This window comes from Typopeltis vanoorti, chromosome 6 (genome assembly GCF_054136105.1).
Source record: "Typopeltis vanoorti isolate ZY-2024b chromosome 6, IOZ_Tvanoo_1.0, whole genome shotgun sequence".
NCBI classification, from domain to species: Eukaryota; Metazoa; Arthropoda; class Arachnida; order Uropygi; family Thelyphonidae; genus Typopeltis; species Typopeltis vanoorti.
In genome coordinates, this window is record NC_143554.1 from 147,776,590 (window position 1) to 147,801,085 (window position 24,496).

The following is a 24,496-nucleotide window of genomic DNA, read 5'->3' on the forward strand; positions in this document are numbered from 1 at the left end:
ATAATAAATGTTTTTGAATGGCAGAAAGGGACTGTGGCGGCATGGTACTGAAAGAAACATTAAGTGTCCGAGCCTGCCTATTCGATGGTATGCATGGTGTGTAAACTTATCTTCTAAAACACAAAAGGACAAAAACTTGACATTAAAGGACAAAGACTATCATCATTTAATTTCAATGAGGTTTTCTTTCTTTTCTGTCATCGGAAGACCTCACTGATATGATAGAAAGAAAAAATTCATATCTCGTGAGCTGGCACTTCTCTGATGTAAAAGAATAAAGAGTAACACCAGAATCAAAATTTGCTCTACAATTAGCAGCAGCATCAATGTCTGATAATATGTTATTCATAATTATACTGTCGAGTTGAAATATATAATTTTAAAGCATTGAAATCAACTATCTCTGAGGAATAAGAGTGAAGTCTGGCTTGTTAGGAAAGCTTTCCTAACAATCCAGAAACCGTTTCTAAAGATTTTGAATTTGGCAAACCTGATATTCATCACGTCTAGCAGAAGCCTGCATCCGATACCTAAAAATGGGAAGAACGTTTTAAGTTCTTCTTGGAATGAAATAAAGATACATGACTCTCATAACGGAGGAGTAATAATACATTTTAACATAATGTTCTGATCAGTAACATGAAAGTGATAATGATGAGTTCGTAATAATAATTTCCTGATGCTCAAATGGTTCTGATGTCCTTATTTTCCTCGCCAGCTATTAGCATTTTTAAAGCAATACTTACAATATAAACTCTCTACCAATAATTGTCTGGACTCCCCTTCAATTTTTAAGTTACGGAATATTCGTGGTTTGATCCTAACATAAAAATCGGTCTACAGATAATAGGAAGCAGTATTTCATATGAGGTGGTATGGTAATACAGATGTTATGCAACACGCGGTAACTCCATGACATCGGAAAGGTGTCATCGTAGGTTATCGCACTGGTAGCATATCCATATATTCCACTCGGTTCAACTAGAACATCCAAAATCAACGGATGGCGATGTGATAAAAAAAAAATGAGACCATCTGGCTTCACTTGTCCAGACAACACACACAGTCGCAACTGAAAATGACTGACAGAGACAGGTGGGTGTTAAAACTGATTGCACGCAAAAACCCGCTACAATCAGCACAGACCATGATGAGCTCCAGAATGCCACTGACACCATGGTATGCATTAATACTGTACGAAAATAACTTTATTTACCGAGTTACTCTCAGAAGAGCAGCGACGTATAAACATCACAACGAAGAACAAAGAGACTCGTCTGGCCTGGTGTTTGCAAAGAGTGTGTGAACTGGACAATTGATTAGCAGAAAATGGTACTACGTAGAGATCAATTAAGTTTCACCTGTTTCCAGTCTGATGGCGGCGTGTGCGCTTGGAGCATACTGATGAACGCTAGTTAACACAGCGTGTTGTACCCAGAGTATAGTTTGGTGGGGGAAGGAGTAATGGTTTATTGCGTATTCAGCTGGTTTGGAGTGGAACCACTGGTCGTTGTCCTTGGTTCTATGAAAGCAGCTTAGTCCCTTGATATTCTGGATAATCAAGTTTTGCGTACGCTGTGGTGCTTTTTATGGAAAGGAACTGTGTTACTATCAAGACGACAATGCCCCATGCTACTATGCTGTTATGGAATGGAATGAAGAGATGGGTGTCAAACGACTGCAATGGCTGGTTCATTGTCCTGACCTCAAGCGCACCGAACACATGGGGGACGAATCGGAGCTGCGATGAAGGTCCAGAACAGCAGATCCATTGCTGAACTCAGTGCTGCTTTGGTGAATGAATGGATATAAATTTCGACATTCCCAGTATTACTGTTCGCCTACTGGTATAAATTGTAAATTGCTGAACTGCCCGGATAATTATTGGTAGTAATGTATGCTGGGTAACCTTAGCAGTAGGAACATCGACCGAGTAATTCTTTGGCCTATCTCTCTGCATAATCACAGCTCCTAGGAACAGATTCCACAAACTGTTGAACATCCAGAATGCGTAACTCAACACATGCATCCAGCAGAATCGTCGTAAGTTAAAGCCCATTCCCTAGAGCAGAATCAGCAGTTTTCACATCACGTTTTAGAACATCCCACACATGTTTAATTGGGTTTCAGTCAGTGGAGTATGGGGGTCATGGCAACGTTGAGAATTCGTTTTCTTGTTCCTCCAACCACTCGCATGAGCATGATTAAAAGGTGCGTTGTCCTGTTGAAAGATGCCACTGCTGTCAGGATAGACCACCTACATATATGGATAGAGATATTCAGCTAACAGGTGCGTTGTTGAACCCCAACTGTGCAATCTGGAGATAGGGCTTCATGCTGTTTATGCCAAACGTGAACCCGGCCATCAGTAAGCTGCAGCAGCAGTCAAACGAGACGCATAACTCCAGATGACCGTCTTCCATCTTGCAAGGGTACATTGCCGAAGTTCTGTGAACTATGAAGCGTTGTTTACAATGCCTGGACATCACCACGGGTATAACTATTTTCGTCCAGTTGTGGAACCACACGCGAGGCAAATTCCAGAGCATGGAGTATGTGGAATTGGGTTGAACTGTCCCGCTTTTCTTATAGTGTGTGAACTATGTGACAGTTGCTGAGATACCACTTGTGACACCCGACACTGACCCTCTGAGATCAACCACACAAGACTGGCCAATGTGAGCCCTTCTGGTGGATGTCTTTTCATGGTTAATCCAGTCCTGGTACACTCTTGTTACCATCGTCTGCGAGCAACCAACAAGTTAGTCTGTTGACAAAATACTGGAATCTCTTCCAGGCAACAACTATCTGCTTGTCCAACTATCATACAAATTGGATTACGTCGTCAAGTTTCCCCATTACTGTCAGAATTGGTGATCAGAATTGTACAAATTATTAATTGTATATACTTCGAAGAATTGCATATACTATATTGTTTATTGAAAAATGGCAATAAACAGTGTAGGAATTCAAGTGTTGAAATTTGGAATTCTAGGTTCGAAACATTCTGTGATATACAACTCGCTGATCTGTATTTTTGATTATTCGATATTTTCGTGATATACGGTAAGACATCGAGTAGTTGCTATCAATTTTTTTTTAAACATAATGTTTCATGAATCGAAACGAATTAACTCTGAATATTTTATCCATACTTTTCTATAGGTGCATCATATCACATTTATCGGAATATAGAGCGGGCACCTTAGGATCCGTTTTTATTTTAAGGCCAGCATGCTAAAACTGTTAGACCACGTTATAAGACTTATATACAAGAAGTGTTACAAAATTAATACCTTTACTACAACAACTGTTACTCAAAGAGAGAAACTGTCAACGGAATGAATATAACAATTACAGGAAGTCTTTTACTTTTCGTCCAGTTTCCCGACATAATCTGAAATAATTGTTCAGTTAGAGGTAACAGAATAATAATTCAGTTTTAAATTCCTATTATCAATATGCTTGGGATACATTTTACAACCAAATGAAGGTTGTTACAATCGTCAAGAATCATAATCACATTATACCCCTTTTTTAATTGAAATTTGATTTCTGTAGACCAACTAACAACTTAATTTTGTCTTTTTAACCCTCTTCGTAACAATACCCTTCTTCAGTATGCAGTACAAAGTAATTTGCCTCTTCTTTGTATCTTGTTTTTACTAAAAGTAGCAAATGTGTTGAGCAGCTTGCAGTCTTGTGGATAGCTAAATCTTCCAATAAAGTAAGACATTTTAAAATAAATACAATTTTTCATAGAATAGCATCTATAACTATATAATCACTGGGCATCTACAAATGTCGTATGGTCACTCCGATGTTCGGTGATGTGCCATACGAGGCATCGGCATGTAGTCCTGTTCTTTGCTTTTCTGGAGGCCTCAACTCTCTGAAAATCAGTCACTCCACACACAATCCATTCATCTCATTGATGGTCTATCCTTTCCTCTTCTTCCAGAAACTTTACCTTCAATTACTGTTCTCAGAAATCCTCCTTCCATCCTTTCAATGTGTCGAAAATATTTTAACTTTCTTCTATCAATATCCTTAAGGAGTCTTAAAGTTCCACTGATCTTTTCTAACACCCATTCGTTTCTGCTTTTGAGATGTGGTGTTCCAGAAGGCTGTTGAGGATATCAGTATATGATATCCTCAACAGCCTTCTGGAACACCACATCTCAAAAGCAGATATCCCATTCTTGTCTGACTTCTTTAGGTTCCAAGTTTCACATCCATAAGTCGCTTTTGGAAAACCAACTGCATCCAAAATCCTCAACTTTGTTCTCATGGAGATAGATCCATCCTTCCAGATCTTAGACAAGTCTCTGACTGTTGTTTTAGCTATTCCTGTTCGTCTTCCAACGTCTTCAGAACAGCAATTCTTCACATTAATAATGGATCCCAGGTACTCAAACTTGTTGACTTAATTCTTTCTCCATTAAGGTACACTTGTTTGTCAAGAGCTTCCCTCTTTGCATTTCCTTTGAGAATCAATCTTTGTCTTGCTACGATTGAGATGAAGCCCTCTGTTATTATTTATCTTGTTAAATTTGTCAGGAATTAGTCCTAGGTCTTCCATGTCATTAGAAAGGAGTATTGTATCATCAGCATACCTCAGATTACTGATCAATCTACCTCCTATCCTGATTCCTGTCTTGAGCTCATCCAGTGCTTCACGCATGATGTTCTCTGCATATATACTAAAAAAGTGAGGAGAAAGTAAACATCCTTGCCTATCTCTTTTTCCAACTCTACTTGAAGTTAGTCAGTCATTCCAACAACTGTTCTTAATCTGGCTTCTTGCTCCCTGTACAAGTTGGCTATCAACATGATAGTGTGTGATGAAAACCTATTATTTTCATTACTTTCCAGCAGTTTTACATGCTCAACACAGGCAGAAGATTTAGATTAGTCTAAGAAACGCATTACCAGAAGGAGTCTGATTTCTTTATATTTTTCTATGATCTATCTAAGGCAAAGGTCTGATCTCTGATGCCCTTACCTTTCCTAAAACCTGCTTGTTCCTCGGGGATCTCTGCTTGAACTTTGGCCTCAATCTTATTTAGCATGATCTTCAAAAAAATTTTGTTTCCATGAGATATTAAACTAATATTTCTATATTAAACTAATAGAATAGCACTGGACTTTAAATAATTATTACGAAATGAACACTGTGGAAATGTTTTGCAGACTTTTGTTTTTGCCTCCTTTTGATGTCCACATGTCATTCTTGATTTTTGAAGAAAATTAAGTCAATTTCAACAGGATTATTAAAATCACATAAAATGGAAATTCAATAAATGTTATTGCTGTTAGTGATTACTCGAAATGTTTTAATAGCTATTCATGGAATATGCTTTTCTACAAGCATACAAATATCTCTCCGAGAGTGGGAAAGAAGGGTTGAAATTCTTTTATGGATTCGGTTATAGGTTTCTTGTAGTTTTGAACTTATATTAAATCGAAATATCTCACTTTAAAGTAATTTGTTACGGCGATGATTTATGTTTCCTTAAATGAAATGTAACGCATTGCCGAAACATAAACGTTACAACAACATGAGCGTAAGGAGTGGGATAAAATGCGAAGAACAAAATAATATGATTCGTCTCTTCTTCTGAAGAACCTATTGGGTACTTTCAAAATATTAAAATCGAAATAAAAAGGCCCAAAATCAATTTACAGTGTACACTGGATTCTTTGTTATATCAAAGAAAGTGTTTTTAAAGAAAGTTACAAATTCATGCTGAGTACAGAAATATTACTAACAAATAGTGCTTATACGTTTAAATCACAGAAAAAAAAAGTTTATGAGTTTAAATATAAAAAGTTTAATGACCGAAGGGAATTTTATTTTAAAATCTTTTGTCATAGTGGAATATTTAGCGATGGGGTTTGTTTTACAAGTATTGTTCTTAATGCAATACTTCTAAAATTATATAAATTCTTCTTCTTCTTCGGCACTATAGCTCCATGCCATTTTTTTTTTTTTTTGGTTTCGTAAATTACTGCGAAGTGGGGTCGTTACCCTCACACTCAACCATGTGTAATTGTCTGTGAAGTGTTGTGGTCTTAAGACCTGTTTGCCTACTTTGCGGTAGGAAAATCCCCAGATAAACTGGGGAGAAAAACCCTGCAGTCCACGTCCAAGACCGGCTAACTTGGCTATGTCTAAGAAAGATCCTTAGCTCCTCACGTCAGTGACGAGAATCGAACGCAGAACATTCCTTTACCAGGCATATGGTTGAGGAGCGCGTTTCCACTCGGCTAACCGCGAGGACATTTTATAAATTACAGAAAGCGAAATATATGCTGATCACATTTGTTTAATGATATTCATCTTGTAATATTTTTCCTCGGCCAAATATGGAGGCAGTGAAAGGAAGACTTCAATACTTGTTGAAAGATCCTCTCCATCCTGATGTGACCTTCATATTTGGCGAAGGTGAATGCAGAGCAAATAGCCAAAGTCTATAGGTTGTTACCCAATGCTGTCAGTCCAGTGTTTGCTGCAATGTTTTTTGGTCCGATGGAGGAGGATGGACAGATCAAAATTCCAGGCATGACCCCAGAAGCATTCCAAATTACGCTCAGGTGAATCATTTCCTGTTGTTTATTTAAAATATTAGTCTTTAACTCTTTCATCTTATGAATGTTTTTTCTAATTGTAAAAAAAATGCTCTTTAAGAAAAACGGAGTGTGGCTGGTGTGCTGTGGATAACACGAGCTGTGGACGAATGACAAGAGGACGGACTATGAGATAGTATAACTGCACATCTTCGTTTAGTGTTGATGAAGAAAGACTGTACGGTTAGATATTTATGTTAGATTCATATAGAAAAAATCAGAATTTTTCCTAATTTATTCATCTGTGATGAGAAACCTGGAATCACCGAATCGAATAAGACAGCTGCTTCGATATATAGTCCCTAACGCATTACCACACGCAAGCAATTATTTAGAACCGGATTGAGCTGATTTTGAGCAGCAATTAAGACCAATAGGAAAGTGTTGTTTTTCCTTTGATTACATGTGTATATTAGCTGAACTTAGGTCTTGTAAGGGAATTCTTATCTCGACTCCAAAAAGACATTATACGTCGTACACTCAGGGCTAGTTGGTGAAACAAATACATGGTTTTAATGAAGACAAATGATTTCATTGAAATATGTAATACGTATACGTAAATGAATAATCGACATCGTATCTGTCTAGTTTTCCCTTATAGTAACTAAGAAACATAAGAGAAATTCTCATCATAAGCTGAATTTGTGTAGGAAGTTGCAAAGTCAACTGTTGCTGGAATATAATGGCAAAGAGAAAAATGCACCCAGACAAAATTCAATCGCAGAATTGCGAAATGAGGGAACTCTAGGAATGGAGAACATAATGCGAACTTTGTTATGGTTCCCCCAAAATGTAATATATAAACTCGGTAACATGAGGGTTATATAATTCCTTTTTATTTTCTTTTTGAAGAGTTTCTATAATAATAACCTATTCTCCTGTCGTAGATATTTATTTTATAATACGTGTACATATACATAATATTGCCCCAGAATATGACAGAATATCACTTCCACCACAGAAGTAAAGATTAATTGAATGTCTAACCTTCCTTCACCTTAAACTCACAGCATGTAATTTAGGTAGGCCTCCTTGATGAATTCTAACCTTGGTCTTTCTAAGTGAAAACTATGATTGCTGAAGACAACATCACTAAAATGCTCAACTAAAGCGTTACGCTATGAAATTTGTGAACAAGGTACACCGAGGTAATATGAAAACTACAGATAACTTTTACAATAGCACTTTTGGATCTTATATTCGGATTTCTAATTCAACAAAAAGGGTTTATTTCAGGTGCATGTACGCAGATGAAATGTCAATATACCTTCGATAGACACCGCAATCGAAGTGTGCTACGTCGCTGAAAAATATAAAATACCAATTCTCAAGGCAAAAAGTGAAAAATTTCTTTCATTACATAAGAAGTGGTATTTCTTTGTATAGTTTACGAATTTGGTAAAAGCATGAGTCTGTCCCAAATGATCTATAAACGTGTAGACATTATGGTTAGAAACAAGAAACCATGATGTAAAAATTATTCGAGATGGAATAAAATCAATTACTTCTTTGGCCCATCGTTGATGTTGTGCTTGACCAGTATCTCAAGCTGAGAAGGACAGCCATGAAATTTGCTTGAAAAAGAAAACTGTGTGACAAGGTTCTAAAAATAATTAAAATAATATAGTTTGAAGATTCTTGAGGTTTAGATTAGAATATACAACCAAGAAAACTGAAAGATTTTAAAACGAACAAAGCACTTACACATTGGATTTATGAACACAGAGTAATAACAGAAGTCCATAAGTTGTTGCTTGTCATAGCCAGTTTAGTGTTTGCTGAGACGAGCTTTAAAAGGAAGAGGGAGAAATACAGATTGCTAACGTCACACCTGAGCATTCCAGGTTAAGTTAAAGAGAGTCGATTTCTGTTCTTGTTTCTGAATAATAATATTGATATACCAACTTCTTATCCTTTTTAAAAATAAAAGAAAAAATGCGTTCTAAATTTTTGAGTTAGTGGTGGAAACATATACAGAGGTTTCTTGATATGTTTCTATGCCCATCGCGATAAACTTAGTTTTCAAATAGATATCCTTGTACTGATGTGTCATCTTGTTCATCCGAAGAATGCATGATCTATACTACATTTCAAAAATAGAAAAATTAGAGAAATATTGTATAGCGCACCATGAATTGATACTGATCACAATATCCTATGGTACGAAATGCGCTTATTCACTCATTGTCACTATTAATATTTGTTTAACATTATTTGTTATTTAATATTTCTTTAAAGAGACCGCCGAAGGCTTTACTGGGGAAACATGAAACGGAAAGACTGTTTTCCTCTTCGTTTCATCTATCATCGTTGTTAATATTTTAAATGATCCAAATTTCACGTTCTCATAGGTATTCAAGCTGCTTATTAATGACCTGAAATTTTCAAGTTTCAATATTTGGCTATTAAATATATTACTTGCTCTTTTCTATATTTCTTCTTATTATTGTGCTATCTTCTATCGAAGGTCAGCGACCATCTTGGCGAACAGACTGTGCTCTTGTGCTAATCTGAGCAGTTGTGTACTGCTCTTTCCTGTCCACGTCTTGATGTTGTCAAACCATGATATTCTTTTTCTTCCTCTAGTTCCTTTGCCATCAATTCTTCCTACCAAAATAGTTTGTAGAAGTTGGTATTTGCTGTTTCTCATGATGTGGCCAAGCTATGATGTGTTTCGTTTCTTGATTATTTGTACAAAATGTTTAGCTTTGCCAATGGATTTTAAAACATTTTCATTGGTAATGTTTTCTTTCCATGATATCTTTTGCATTCTTCTGTATAGCCACATCTCAAAGGCTTCGATTTTCTTGATGGTTGTGGTCTTCAATATCCATGTTTCAACTCCATAGAGCAGAATAGACCACACGTAGCATATCAGCATTCGGCATCTGACTTCCATGTTTAGGCCTTTATTCAGAATAGTGTTCTCATTTTCAGGAAGGACTACCGTGCAACTTCAATCCTTGTCTTTATATATATTTCTGGATCCCACCTTTCATTAAGCCAGCAACCAAGATATTTTTCCCATTGAGTGTCAGTTTCATTTTGAGGCTGGATGTTTTCTGATGATCATGTATTTTGTTTTCTTGATGTTTATATTTATTCCCATTCTTTGGCTTTCTCTGTATACTCTGTCAATGAGTTTTTGGAGATCCATAATGTTATCTGCAATTAGCACGGTGTCATCTGCATATCGTAGGTTGTTAACAATCTTTCCATTTATTGTGATTCCCTCTGGACATTCTTCCAATGCTTTTTTAAAGATTATCTCTGCGTATATGTTGAACAGGAGTGATGAGAGCACACATCCTTGTCTCACTCCTCTTTTGATGTTGATATCACTGGCGGCAATGTTGTCTAATCAAATGGTAGCTAACTGCTTCCAATACAGATTTATTATTAGTCTTATGTCTTGTTCGTCTAGTCTTATTTGTTGAAGGACTTCCATTAAATTAGTGTGTCTGCCTTTGTCGAATGGTTTTTCAAAATCTATGAAACACGTAAAGATAGATTTCTATATTTCTATGAATTTTTGTATCAATATTTGGGTACAGAAAAGGGCCTCTCTAGTACCAAAACCATTCCGAAAGCCGAATAGTGTTTCACTTAGAGTTTCTTCACTTTTTTTATAAATGCGATTCTGAATTACTTTCAAAAATATTTTTAATGTTTGGCTCATTAGACTAATAAGTCCGAAGTCACCACAGGAAATCGCTTTGGGTTTCTTTGGGATAGTGATAAATGTAGATTTGAGCCAATCTGATGGAAATTCATCACTTTCATATATTTCATTAAATAGTTTTTCAGGAAGTTTGATGTTATCTGGTTCTATTAATTTTAAAAATTCTGTTTGCACACCATCTGGTCCACTGACTTTTTGCTGCTTTACTTGATCTTATAGCATTCTCTATTTCTCATTTCATGATTGCTGGTCCTTGAATGTTATCTTTCATATTTATAGGTCTGTCTAGTATCATTGAAAAGTTCTGTTACATATTGTATCCAAATTTGTGCTTTATTCATTTCTTCTAGAACTATTTTTCCATTTTCGTCGCTTAGAGACACTGTTTGCTTTTTTCTGAGTTTTCCGGAAATTTCGTTGATTTTCTTATACAGAGTGAAATTATCATGTTTCTTCTGAAGCAGTTCAATTTCAGTACATAAATTTTTCATCCAATTTTCCGTGGCTTGTTTTATTTTTTTCTTGATGATGTTATGTGTTTCTGTATATCTGGCTAGGTCTTTGTTTTTGTACATTCTTCTTGTATCAATAAGAGAAAGAATCTCATCTGTCATCCATTCCTGTTATTTAATATTATTCACATAACCTACTTCTTCAATACTTGTTGTTACGATGGCATTATTTAAGCTATTCCAAATAGATTCCACTCTTTTATTTTCTTCTATGTTAATCTGTTGTAATCGCTGGTTAAGCTGCGTCTTGGCACTTTTATTTATGTTCGGGTATTTCAGTTTTTCTACATCAATGTTATTTTTCTTCTTTTGTGATTTTTTAGTTGATTTTAATCTAAGACGTACTTCTGCAACCATGGGATTGTGGTCTGATGAGATATCTGCTCCAGGATAAGTATTTGCACTCTTTATACTACTGTGGGAGTTTTTATTTATCAGTATGTAATCAGTTTGATTTCTGACAATGCTATGTCGGTTATCTTGAGGCGATTTCTAAGTGTACAGTCTTCTGGGTGGAAGTTTATACCGGGTATTTGTTATTGTTAGATCTTCTTCCTGACAGAACTGGACTAGGCGATCTCCTCTGTCATTTCTGGTGCCTAAGCCATGTTCTCCAACAATTTCTCCATCACCCCCTCTTCCCACTTTTGCATTGAAATCACCCATCACTATGTTTATATCATGTTTCTTTGTTAAGTTTTTAATCTCTTTTAGGTGTTCATAAAACTCTTCAACATCTTCATTTTTGTCAGCTGTGGGTGCATAAGCTTGGATGATATATATGTTAGCGGGGTTTCCCTTAAGTTGTAACAGCATTATCCTTTCAGAAAATGGAATCCGATTTATTACTCATTTATTGATTTCTTCATCTACTATTACAGCTACACCATGTCGATGTTTGTTCTCATCATTCCCAGAGTAATACATTGTCGTATTATCTTGTTGACACTTTCCAGATCCTGGCCATCTTGTCTCGCAAATTTCCAAAATCCTGATGCCCAGCCTCTTCATTTCTCTTGTGGCAGTTCTTAATTTGCCAGTTTCATACCGAGTTCTGACATTCCAAGTTGTGATTTTAAAAGTGGACACCATTTTGAGCCCGGAGATTCTTCGCACCCCTGTCCCATTTAAGGAACGCCGGGAACTTGGGGCCAATTGTAAGGGTTTGCTCGCCATGGTGGTTGTTCTGGAAATAAGGTAGCGCATTAGTTTCTCCGTTTGCTTTCTGCTCATCAGTATTACAGACGTACACAATATAATCATATTGCCATCTGCAAATGTCTGATCACAAACTTTTCCCTCATCATTTGGCTTCAACCTTGTGTCAGTACTGACAGTGCTGCTTCCCAGTATCAGGGGTAGTGACCCCAGCAGGTGCTTATTTAATGGCGACACTACTCACCATGTCACGGAGTTGTCATTGGAGGCTCTTCCCCAGGTGCGATCCGCCACCTGGGGACGCACCCGGTAGTAGTCAGCTGTGCCCCGGATTTCTATATTTAATCATGTCAATTTGTTAAATATTATGGCTGAAGTCGTAATATTTAACAAATATTACTAATGATAACTGAGGACGTACACTGAACAAACAAACTGAATTAATTAACTGAACAATTATATTCATTTAACGTCAAATTGTTGATATGATTTTTAGATATTAAGGTTTCAGATAAAGGATTTTGTCCTTCACGTTAGAAAACAAACAAAAAAAAAGTATTTTCAAAATGTATCCATTTTTGTGTTTAGGACAGAAAGATGTGGGTGTTCTCGGTTCACTGAAGAGATTCGAACCTAAATGTTTCCAACTAAAGGACGCTAACGCTGCAATACGAACTTCGGAACTTTTCAGTCATTGTTGAGTAATTAGAATATTTAAACTCATTAATAAATGAATACACACTTGATATTTGCATTCTGATTGCTAATTCACAGAAATTAATTATTTTATGGTATATGTACAGAGGTGAAATTTTAGTTCCTTCAATAGGCACGGCGATGGAAGTTTACTTTTTGGCAGAAAAATACCAAATTCCATTACTTAAGGAGAAAAGCGAAGAGTTTCTATTGAAACACACATGACAGCCCAGGTTGTACGTGTGTGTGTGGGTGTGAAGTTTACGAATTTTCGAAGCTTAGAAGTCTCTAATATGATGCTTAAATGTCTGGACATCATTGACAGACACACCGAAACAATTCTTAAGTCATCGGAGTGTTTTGGAATGTGAGAAAGACACAGTGAAGGATACAGTGCGCTGGTTAACACTGGCAATTCCATTAGAATATTGTCTGTTTGAGGTAGTTCCTAATTGGGGGTGTAGATTTTATCGCTAAAGCAGAAGAAGAAGAAACAAAAGAAAGTTTACGAAGTTCTGAAGTTTAAGAAGCGTTAAGAAGCATTCTCGTTGTTTGGAATGGATATCGTTTTCTCTTATGTCATTGAAAGAACTCGTTGATGTGACAGAGCGAATTGTTCACATTAAAGAGATTGGACCGCTCTTTTGCAGAAATATAAAGAATAACCCAACCTTAAAGTTTTGTCAGACAATTGGCTGGAACTGCAAGGCAATATATAGAAATTCAAAATGTAAAAAGTTTGATTTTTTATATTGCCTTGCTACAATATTTGATTTAAATTCAAGTTCATAAAAATCCGGTGTTCCGGAAGATATAAATTCTGCTATATGAACTGACAACATGATCCCTTTCATGGTAGGTATTCCAGAAAACTCAGTACTGCTCGTGGACCCATTTATAAATGTTCAGGCTGATGATGATGGAAAAAACATACTTCAGTTACAAATGCTGCACAAAATTACTGAGGTCTCCTGAAACCAAGGACATTATTTGTGAAAATTCTAGTAATAAAAGTAGCGCTTCTGCATTATACGTTAAACAAGGAGAAACACTTCAAATGACTGTGATATTTAGCCATAGTTCATGATGTGTACAGATGATTCTCTAACTGAAAAGAAATATTTTAATGCTCCTTATTTGAAATTTAGCGTAAAACCGGAAAAATATTGGACAGTGACGTCTCTTCAACTTGACTTGTATGTGAAATGATGAAAATATGTTTATTTTTGAAGTAAATAAATTAATATTCGCATATAATTAAATATAATTAAGTTCTTAAATTAATTTTTGAACATATTTGTCTACAGAAATATGATTTGCAATCTCTTTTTCATTGTGTTGTTATTTACCAGAGCATAGCCTAAAAAACAGAATGCAATGATCTTTAGATTTTCAGCATGTGTTTTATGAACTTTTTTTGTGTAGTGTGTGCGTGTGTGTATAATGTCTGTACCTACTTCAAGGGCAAAGTAAAATACTGTTCGCATTAAGATTCCGACCACAGTATCTTTATTAACTTAAAGTATTAATGATTGTTATTGAAATACTATAGTAATATAGTTTAATAATAATTATCATCATCGGCCATAGACTGTCTTCTGCTAGTTGAAGGCTTTTCCGAGATGGCAACAAAAGTGCCTGTGAGTAGCTTTCTTCTCTTTGTCTCTTCTGCCAATCCGATTATTTATTCAGTCCTCCGTGATTTTTGGCGCCGTGTTCGTTCTTCCTCCGTTGGAATAAAATCAATTACTTCTTTTGTCCATCTTTGATGTTGTCTTTGACCAGTAGGTCAACCTCATTGACCTTCAGATTTTGTACCTTTGCTCTGATGTCAGAGACTTGGTTTGATTTCTTATCCACGTATTGCTTTTTGAACTAGACTTGTGAAGCCAAGAATATTTCTTTTCGTGCAAATTTTCTAAATTATTATAGAATTTTAGAATTTACTTGGAGTTTAGTGTCCATGCTTCACAGCCAGTATATAGAGTGGATACAGTCAATATAGAGTGGATACATTGGTAAATGCTTTTCTCTTCAGGCATAATGGTAGTTGGTCTTTGATGTGAGTCTTAATTAGTGATACAACAAAACCTTTAATCAGGTTTGGGTAATTAACTGTTTTATTTTATTAAGTTAGGTCCATGCAGTATAGAGATTGTAAGAGAGGTAAGTTTTCCTCTGTAAGGTGTCATAATTCTCAGTTCTCTCTAATTACACTAATTACTGTATTCACTCTAATTGCCACTAAATACATGGCGCTGGTTCTATTTGATGCATTTCATTTTGATGCAACAATAAAAATGTGTTACTTGCAGAGGTTCAATTCTTTTGGCCGAGATGTTTCATGCCGTACTCAAATCTTATTTTCTTTACAGCTGCTGATGTGGATTTACAGGTGTGGATTTTTTAAAATTATTTGATTTAATTATCCTGAAATGAACTGCTTCCTCCTTCTCCTTTCTCGTTCTGTGCATCCGTTGTGTACTCGGCTTAATGTAGCAAAATTGGTCAACATAAGTTCAAATATCACCAAATATCACAATAAAGATTGCCTGGTTGGCCCAGTGGATGTTTGTGATTGTCTTCTACCTTCATACATTCATTCACCCAAGTATAGATACGCTCTCCCAATATGGTCTGGGTCACCATGGGAGTAGTAGACCCAACCCCCCCCCCCTCAATGGGAGAGGCCTTCACCTTACAGTGGGTAGAAAAAATATGCTGTTGATCATCATCTCAATAAAACAGGCTTATTCGCATTTCTTTAGCTTGATAATGAAGATTATTTCTCGAATCCCGTTATTTCAATGGGATTCGAGATATTTATTTATTTATTCTTATAGCAAAAGGAATACAGAACAGCTACAGGTCAATATCCAGTCTGAAAAGCCAATCTAAGGCCTCACTGTCACCATGAATGTCCTGTAGGCCACCACCGTGAAATTGGTTCAAAATATGAGCAATCGCCTGAGCCACGGGAGAACAATCACAATAAGGTGGTCTAACATCCTCCATTTATGTAGTAGGTAGCCACATCTACCCTGGTTAGATCTGAGGATTCCAGATAGAAAGCGTAGAAGGATAAACATGGCATTTGCTTGAAAAACAAAAATGTGTGTCAAGGTTTTAAAAATAAGGAAAAGGAAACAGCTCTCAGTTGTGAAGTGTAGAATAAAATATAAAACTGAGAAAACCGAAATAAGGTCAAAACACTTATGTATTCGATTTAGGTAAAAAAGGCGAATAAAAGAAAGAAAAATCTGATCGACTAAAATGCGCTTTGCTAGATAAATATCACAATTATTATTACTTTTAGAATATTTTTCTTTTTCTATTATTATTATTTAAAAAAAATAGAAATGCTAAAAAAAAGTGAAATGAATCCATTCGGCATACCCTGCTGATCATAAAAACAGAAACTGTAAATATAATTTGTGAAATAATTTCATCTGCAAATTGAAATATAAATATAAATGATAAAATGCAGAAAAATATGTATATTTATATAAATTTATTCCAAAACTAGCATCATTAAAATGAAAAACGATTTTTCTTAGCACATCAAACGAATGATTGTAAATATGTAAATGAAACTAAATGTAAGATTATTTTTAATATTTTAGAATATTTTTACAAATGGTATGTCGCAAATATAATGTAGATATAATCAGGATAATAATATGATAATATGAAAAAAGTATTATTATAAAATTGTTAAAGTATTTATTACTTTTTCATCTATATTTTTTTATTTCAGCGTAGTTTTATTACTTATCTTGAATATTTCATCGATAGCAACATAATCTGCATATAGAAGATATCTTATAAAGTATATGATTGATTTAAACGCAAAAAAGTGTCGAACAACAGCAATAGTCTTTCTCTGTCTCTCTCTTAGCTGCTGATGGTATTGGATTAAAAGCAAAAAAGTGTCGAACATCTCTATCAGATACCCTCTCACTGAGTTCTTATTTCTCAATATGTGATGACAGATGACCTTTTGCAATATAAGTAACAGGTTCAATTTTCACATGATTATCAGAGCATATGTGCAGTTTAAGCGATTTGTTACGATGAACAGGACGATTTTGATCTGTGCTCTTTAAGCGTGTTATAAACGGTGGCAATAATAGTTATGAAGATTGGATTCCTTGCTTTAGTTTTAATTTGTGGATTTTTTTGAGAATTACAAAATAAATTTGCTTACTTTAGTTTTAAAAGTTACTGGCAAACGAATTTAATATTTCCTATTCACGTCTTTCATTTACGGTAAGTTTGAAATATTTTCTTATTTGAAATTAGTATTATAGAATAAGTATTGTGAAATCTACGGTCCTTAAACCGGTGTTATTCACGTAGGAATTTATTCTAGTTCTGAAACAAAATACAGCAAATGGTCGGTTTAAAATGTTCAGAGATTGGGAAACTAATAAATACATGACCTAGTAATTCGACTTGTCAGAAAAAAAGTATTGAATGCGAACCTGGGAATAACTGCTTATTTGTCAGATGGTTGTTTAGTATTTCATTGGCATATTAACAATAGAAGTCATGCAGCGTTATTTAAATAGTTCGATAGACGAACCGGATTATTTTGTAACTTCTTTTTTCGTTCTAATTTTTTTTTTTTTAAAAAAGTCCGATACATGTTCAATAACTGAAAATAGGATAGTAGACGATACAAATCAAAATCTCGAAATGGGATATCAAATAACCGAATTTGCTTTTTGTGTGATTTTCTAACTTGTGTGTTATGTTTGGAAACAAGTTAAATAAAATCAGGAATTCACAGGCCGAAGGGATCTGAATTTTTCGATAACACGTTTCCTTTTGTCGTTTAATAAGAGAGTGCAGGCACCCGTCTTATATTTGACGTCTCTAGGAGGACGAGGAACGTCTTGTCTGGCAAGGAAATTCTCGTACGAAATAAACCTCTTTTATATAGGAAGCCTAAATGGACTTGGGAAAATCTATATTAAGTCAGTAATACTGGTTTTCGTATTATTTAATCCTTTTCTCAATCACGGTTCTAAAATACCAAAGGTTTACACATTTTGGAAGTTACAATATCCATAGCAATTGAGTTTTATTCACAGAGGTTAAAACCCTCAATATTTATACATTATTCAAAGAAATTATTTTTTTAATAATCATCTTTAAACATATTAATTGCTGTATGCACAGATATGAGTCACTTTTAAACAACATTAAGTTCGTATTGCGCTGTTAAATTGATCTGATCCCTACTGAAACTGCATATTGAATATAACTGATCAGTGCATTTTAAATACTTTTGTGGTCAGTAAACGAACATACATTATTATTAATATTATATATAGAACAATATTGAATAAAAATCTAACTGCGATGCATTATTTATGAGGGATACAAAAGCTCCTGTGTGTCATTTATAAATGTATGACAATTCCAGATGAACTTTTAGCAAACCGCTCCCTGTCAACCTGAAATGTTTTTCAAAATCTGATATATTTACTTTCACTCTTCCAAACTTTCTACTTGAATTGTAAAATCTGCGCCCCTAACAATTTTTTTTTTGCTTTTCTCTCAACTTATTTTAATCGATTTCTGAGAACTTTATTATCAATCACTGAATGAATAAGCTTACATATATTTGGATCTCCTTTTCTCTTCTACGTACCATACGTGTTCAGGAGCTACCGTCCTAATTCCACCTTCCCTATTATGCATCCATTGTCCTTGCTATTGGAATCATAGAAACATATTTCTGTTATAGAGCGCTTCAAATGTTTAGAATGGAAACACGATTAATACATAATTTAAAAATTATGGAGAGTTACCTGCAGATGCAAATGGAACGGCCTTGATTGATATCTCGGGCTTTCCAATTGTAAAAAAGTCTCTTTTTAGAATGTATAGTATCAGCAATACATGATATCATAATGCGCCCATTTTTGTAACGATGTACTGCTATACGAATTCATCAGTACACCATGAACTCCAACTTTGTTCCTATACATACGTGCTAACTACGTTGTCATTTTGAAGTGTGTATGTACTCTTATGGCTGATTTCAGCTATAGTTCAATGTTCAATGTTGAAAGTTAGTCTATTTCCATCATTTACATTTCATATATCTACTCTAGGTCATCGTGAAAACGGTGAAGGGAGCAGTCATTGACGATATGTTTGATTGATTGTAGAGTACAGTTTCAGTCACAATAAAAGTAGTTTGCAATATTACATTAATGTAGGAATTAGCCGCATCTGCCCTGGATCACTCTGATTTTGTTGATATCTGTCTACAATTATTCTAGGAAGGATGTAGCGGAGCTGGCGGCTGCGGTATTCTCACATGAAAGGCATTTGCTGGCACGTTCGTAGCCCATTGTTGGGTTCCATGTGTGAGTTGAAGGACGAAAAGAATCTATGATAGTGATGCATCTGTCTACCAGTATTGGGAATTATTTTTTTTATTTTATTCTTGTTACTCAAAAGATAGGATAATATTCGCCAAGTTAAAAAAAAAAATTTGCATCCAATTCCCTTCAACATACATGGAGAAATTATTTCATTTACTGTATATATCTGGTTCGAGATTTCTTACTTACGCCTTATAAGGAAGAAAATAAGTTATTATGAAGCTTTCCCTCTTCTTCTTACAACGTGCCATTCTTCAAATGCAATGCACGGCATTGCATTGCATTACACCTCCCTGGAGGTGTCAAATAATAATAATAATAATAATAAAATGGAGTCCTCACTTTGCAGAGCACTCCATAATGTCATGGTAGTGACAATGAAAGAGCAAATCTGCCAAGAGACACCACCACAACAACCAGATTAAGATAATATCTTTAAATTTCATTCGGGAATCACTCACAGGCAAACATTTTCTTGGCAGATTTGCTCTTTCATTGTCACTACCATGACATTATGGAGTGCTCTGCAAAGTGAGGACTCGATGTGAATCTCCTAGTCGAATTCTGATTATATTTGTCATTGCAATACTCATTTTAAAAATGAAGTTCTCTCTCAACTTTTGAATGTTCTGCATTTATTTCAAGTGTAGTTTTTGGCTAACACCAACCGGCTCGTTTACTTTTATCGTTATAGATATATAATGAGTTATGGTATTTGTATAGTTAAAATGCTGTTTACGTTATTAAACAATGATTTAAAATGAATTCGTCGCCTCAATTACTTAAGAATGTTGGAATGGTAGAAAGGATTAAAAAACGATTGATCAAATGGTTTAATCAAAGGGTATTTAGTGGTGCATTATAAATGTAAACCTTTCCAAATTGTTAATTAATAGAGATGCGTAACAAAACATTTAAAAGTCATCTTCTAGTGAGCTGTACTGGGACAACTTCTTTACGCAGCACGTGACAAAAGAAACCAGAGGTCAAAATATATTACTTATAATTATACTGTCGTTGGAGGTTTCAATTAAAGACTGAATGCTCTTTTTTCCGTTGGTGATGGAGATCATACAGAATTGGCCTGAGAAAGCATATGCAGAATAAGAAACAAGTAATTTATGACCATCTCAACAGTAAGTTAGTTGTGCGTCATGATATCGGTTGCTAGATGAGACGGATAACTAGAATGAATTAAACAGATCTGCAAGCTAATTAAGGAAAAAGTACCTAAGAAATAGATCAAGTTTTGTTAATGGAATTATCATATGCAGAGGCTTGATGTTAATTATAAACATTATCACATATAACCAAAGAACTGCGATTATTGTGCAGAAATTAGGAAACGAAACTACTCCGCACTCTGAAGAGAGCCCTGATAAAATCTCTCGTTATGTTCAAGTAAAAGACATGTATGCATGCGAAAGAAAAACTCTGATGAATTCCGTTGTCATGCGGTTTCAGCTTCAGATGAGATTTTTCAATTAATGAGTATCCATTTTTAACGTTATCAACTCAAAGTTGCCACTACGCTGGATGAATCATTTGAGGTGTATAAGGTGATATTAGAAATATTACTCAAAACTGAATAAGAATTCGGTTATAGGTGCTGATATCATATCAGCATGAATGCTACAAATCAGAACAGCTGAAATGGCTGTTGTTTAAAACCTTACTATATAAAGTGAATCTGAGAACAGGAAAAATTCCAAAGGATTAGAAAGAATGTGACCTTTACAGTAGAGTGCTTCAGAGAATGCTGTTTGTAACTCTCGACCTTTAGTTATCTGAAGGTTTCGTAAAAATTTGGAAAGGTTGAAAATAGCTCCCATAACAAAATACATTGACTGAGTAACTATACTTTTCAATAAATGGCATGGGTTGACTAATGAATGGTCCTTTTGGAGTAATTCTCCCAACGTTTATAATCTCTTTACGATAGGAGCCCCCAGGAATAATGCACATACCATATTAGTTCGGCATTTCGCTAAGGCTTCTCACATTATACAGCGTGGAAGAATCTTATATGCGTTGGAGTGCACTGAATTATAAGTTATTAGCGTGGATAAGAAGATGACTGTCTTAGATATATGAAAAACGTATGGGCAATATATGTTTGAAAAATTTAAGGTGACCAGTAGTGTATTCTAGAACGTAGAAAATGCTCTGTATAGGCTGGAATTGTAGGCAGGTGAAAATTGGCCATTAGTTCAATCTTAGTAAAGGTAGAGCACTTTGTTTTGAAGAGATAAAGTGCTTTCCCGTTTCTTCTAGCAAAATGGCGTGTTTTAGATACACATTTGGCTAGAAGAAACTGATCAAGCAAGGGATCTTTGAGCTTTAGTAGTTAATAAGTCGAAGTTTAATAGTGGCCGTATAGCAAAGATTGCGAATTTAACTTAGATGACAATTGCAATGAAACATTATTTTTAACACTCATTAAAACTCAGATGATAATTGCAATGTTGAAACGATTATTGATATGTAATTATAAGAAGACCTACACTATGCATATCTAGTTTCCGAGGTGATCCAAGTAGAGTTTAGATTCTAGAAGCTACAAAGGTGAGTAAATAAGATATTTAAATATGAACAAATGTCGGGAATTTCTGTACTAACGCAAAAATTAGAAAAAAGTATGGGTGCGTCATGTGATAGAGACATGAATACTTATGAAAGGTATATTTTTTATTTTATGCAGAGTTGCCAGGGCATTCGTGGAAATTGGGAATGAATACAAATAAGAAATAGTCTAGAGCTGAATTTTTCTCTCACAGAGCAGTGCATGTTGACATGGATTGCTTTTGGAGATGAGGAGTGCAAGCAGTATGGAGGAATTCGAGAAAAGATATGAGAAATGCTGCGAAAGATACTACCTTCCTAGTTCGTGTAGTCCTATCTTCGTAGGGCTACATGAGTCCTTGTAGAAACTCGATGTGTTCTTAATTTCCTGGAAATCGTTTGTAAATATAATAATTATATCCCATTACGAACTTCTATCTGAGATTTCGTCGAAAGCAAATGTGATATTTGTGTTAATTTCATGCCATTTTCTGAAGACTTTCGGGGTGAAAAATCGGGAAAATAGGGAATGAGTTGTGACACCTCATATTCGGATGCAAGACACTTAAATATGTTTTTCACATCACAGAGGAGATTCTAAACCAGGTTTGTCCATCGAGAGGACATCGTCAATGCTGGCTGAGTTACAAAAGTTTTTCATGTTAAAAAACCATCATAGATATTACTTAACATTATGCAAAAAGCCCCTTCTTGTGGATACCAAATACTCTGCTTAATCCTGTACACCCCTGACTGCAAACTGTTACGGAAATTGAAAAATTCTTGAGCGAACATGGCTAAGAATATTTTTAACATGGTGAACAGTCACCATGCTTAATTACACGGCCTCCTTTATCATAAGATTATGATATTCAACTTAATAACAGTGTAATGTTTGCTGGTATTTGTAAAGTTAAGCAAAAGTAACTAATTTGGAGTAGATGCGTGTATGAGGTTATGTTGAATGTAATAAAAATCGCTGTCGGTGGAATATAAAACAATGATATCTAGAATTGTAAATTTTTGCACATCCAATTTTAAAGAAATCTTTTCCTGGAATTACATACCATTAAAATTAAATAAACAATATTATTCAAAATCGAAATATGCATTCTGCATTATACTAAGTTTCTAATGGTTCTTGAGGAGGCGAATTTAAGCGTCTAAATGTAGGAAGCGTGTAGCTGATAATCATCAAAAAATCAGCTAACGCCTTTTAATTCCCTTATAGGGAATAGGCGAGGCCGTTTAGCCTAACTAACTTTTTGGAGACTGAGTGGGCAGTTCAATCTCCACTGGCAGCCAATAAGAGATAGCTGGCCCAAGGATATCACTAATTAAGCGGCATGCAGTGAAGAGAGACGGCTCGACAAGTGCCGCCATCTCGTGGTCCCTAATCCTAACACAATATATTTAATGTCTTGAATAATGTGGGTTCTACGGTCGATTTTCTTGTGTTTACGAGACAAAACACACGCTTGTCCATGGCAGAGATCGACTAACTCTGAAAGTGGTCGAAAAAAGGTTTAGAAAAATTTCCTCTAATCGACGACTAGATTCGAAACCAAGTCTTCCTCCGTTCGGTCAAACGCCGTAGTGTGCAAACGCCACATCTACTGAGCTACACAGGGTCTGTGGCTGAGGATGGACTTCTATTTTTTTTACCTTCTCATGAAACTAAAAGATTTCGAGTTACATATGAAACCTTGGCCATATCATTTCAAAGAACGTTAGGTTAAAATCTTTACCCTCCGTGGTAGTAATGCTGTCTGAACATTAATTAGATATAATAAGATAACATAAATAAAAAATTCCAACCGTTAGTTGATAATAATTAAATCTATTTTTCCGCTTCAGTTAACCATGGAAACAGTGAAAGGAAGACTTTTGTCCTTGCTGAAAGATCCCCTATACTCTGATGTGACCTTCATAGTTGGTGAAGGTGAACGCAGAGTAATAGCAGAAGTCCATAAGTTGTTGCTTGCCATTGCCAGTCCAGTGTTTGCTGCCATGTTTTACGGGCCTTTAAACGAAGTGGGAGAGATACAGATTCCTGACGTAACTCCGGAGGCATTCCAGATTATGACAACGTGAGTTGTTTTCTGTTGTTATTTCCGAATAATAATATTGATCTATCTAACTCCTAATATTTTTAAAAATGACAGAAATAATACCTATTAAATGTTTGAGTTACTGATCGAAACATAAACACAGGTCTTTTGATATGTTTTTATGGCGATTGCGATCAACTATATTGAGTGTTCGGTTAGACATCTTTATATTGATATATAAACCTGATAATCCGAAGAACGCATGGACACCTATCCTCCAAACCGACAGTAGAAAAATCTGAGAAATATTTTCTAGCATTACACAAATTCCTACTCACAGTGATATGGTATGGCTTGAAACAAGCTTACTACATCGTAGCCGCCGTAATTCAAATGTTTTTTTTTCAAGCAACCACCGAAACCTTACCCCAGTTTTAGAACCTTAAACAGAGAGTGGATCCCCCTAACTAAGATATCTGTTACTGTTATTCTAATGCAGTTGTTACCAATCTTTCCCCACTTGAGTACCCCTTTTAAAACCATTTCTCTAAATTGTACCCGTTATTTTTGTAATAGATGTTTTTAAATACCGACACGTTTGTTCAGTGTTGTAAGTTTGTTCAGATCTTAATGTAAAATAGTGGAAATGAGGTATTGAGTTGGGAAAGGAAAATTACTATATTAAAATTATAAACCACAGACTTGATTTTACAATGTTCGTAACACAGAAATAAGTATAGCTTCTTGTTAAATATTGATAGTGATGATTAGTTATTTAAAAAATTTTGATTTATTATTATTATC

General features: G+C 35.2%; 1 protein-coding gene across 1 annotated transcript in view; it reads left to right on the forward strand.

Moving 5' to 3' along the window:
- Positions 1-16,790: 16,790 nt before the first annotated feature.
- Positions 16,791-24,496, forward strand: part of LOC150106062 (BTB/POZ domain-containing protein 6-like) — a 64,817-nt gene continuing 57,111 nt past the window's right edge. Inside the window, exons 1-2 of the mRNA XM_090393810.1 lie at positions 16,791-16,947; positions 23,499-23,731. The gene's annotated coding sequence lies outside the window, so the exon portion shown is untranslated. The remainder of the gene's footprint in view (positions 16,948-23,498; positions 23,732-24,496) is intronic.